This window comes from Cervus canadensis, chromosome 24, assembly GCF_019320065.1.
Source record: "Cervus canadensis isolate Bull #8, Minnesota chromosome 24, ASM1932006v1, whole genome shotgun sequence".
NCBI classification, from domain to species: Eukaryota; Metazoa; Chordata; class Mammalia; order Artiodactyla; family Cervidae; genus Cervus; species Cervus canadensis.
In genome coordinates, this window is record NC_057409.1 from 7,032,625 (window position 1) to 7,034,002 (window position 1,378).

General features: G+C 42.9%; 1 non-coding gene across 1 annotated transcript; it reads left to right on the forward strand.

The window, feature by feature from the left end:
• Positions 1-230: 230 nt before the first annotated feature.
• Positions 231-336, forward strand: LOC122426950. Its single transcript, XR_006265298.1, has one exon. It is a non-coding gene; the product is annotated as a small nucleolar RNA U13 (small nucleolar RNA).
• Positions 337-1,378: the final 1,042 nt, after the last annotated feature.

A 1,378-nucleotide genomic window follows, 5' to 3' on the forward strand; every position in this document is an offset into this window, starting at 1 on the left:
TCGGTTATGCCATCCAACCATCTCACCCTCTGTCGCCCCCTTCTCCTCCTGCCCCCAATCCCTCCCAGCATCAGGGTCTTTTCCAATGAGTCAACTTCCCATGAGGTGGCCAAAGTATTGGAGTTTCAGCTTCAACATCAGTCCTTCCAATGAACACCCAGGACTGAGCTCCTAAGATGGACTGGTTGGATCTCCTTGCAGTCCAAGGGACTCTCAAGAGTCTTCTCCAGATCCTTTTGTAGTTCATGAGCATGATGATTGGGTGTTCACGCTGCTGCGTGACATGTGCCTCCCTCACAAACCTTGTTACGACATCGGCACATTACCTGTCTGACGTAAAAAAAAAAAAGAGTCTTCTCCAACACCACAGTTCAAAAGCATCAATTTTTCGGCGCTCCACTTTCTTCACAGTCCAACTTTCACATCCATACATGACCACTGGAAAAACCATAGCCTTGACTAGACAGACCTTTGTTGGCAAAGTAATGTCTCTGCTTTTTAATATGCTATCTAGGTTGGTCATAACTTTCCTTCCAAGGAGTAAGCGTCTTTTAATTTCATGGCTGCAATCACCATCTGCAGTGATTTTGGAGCCCAAAAAGTAAAGTCTGCCACTGTTTCCCCATCTATTTCCCATGAAGTGATGAGACCAGATGCCTACATTACCATTAATTTTAATTCGTGTGATTGAAAAAGAGCAGGCTGTATAAATTGCCTGCCAGAGACCAATGGCTGTGCTCACTCACCTGTGTCTAATGTCCTTGACAATTAAACACCTTGTGTCTAATTGCTGGATTAATGATTCATATGACTCCAGATGAAAAGATGGCCAAGTGTTTGTTTCTTGTGGAATCTTTAACATTTTTTTTATTATGAAAAAATTCTAAATAAGTGCAAAAGTAGATAGCATGGTACCCATGTACCCACTATCCATTTCAAGAATTATCAGTGTTTTACTTTTTCATTTATTTCCCTTTATTCCTTTTCCTCTGAAGTTTTTTTTTGTTTTTTTTTTTTTTAAACTGGAGTATTTTAAAGCAAACCCAAAGGCTTCTTTCACCATGAACATTTCTATAATTGGAATGAAAAGGCTCTTGTGTGGCCCCGTGTTTCTCTTTCTTTAGATCTGCTAGGACAGGAAGCAGTGCTAGAAAGTCAGCCGGGGTGTGCAAGGGCTTCTGGGAGGCCCAGGAGAGGAGGGGCACATTCCTTGCAGGCTGTGCAATTTGTTTTGCTCTCAAGCCAGGGCCCTTCTTGGCTGAAACGCCTCCCGCCTCAGAATCGAAACTTTTCTCAAACGCTCAAAATAAACTATCTGGCTTCCTCTAGCTAGAGACATCTGGGGAGTGTGGCTTCTGAAACTATTTTTGGCGTGCAA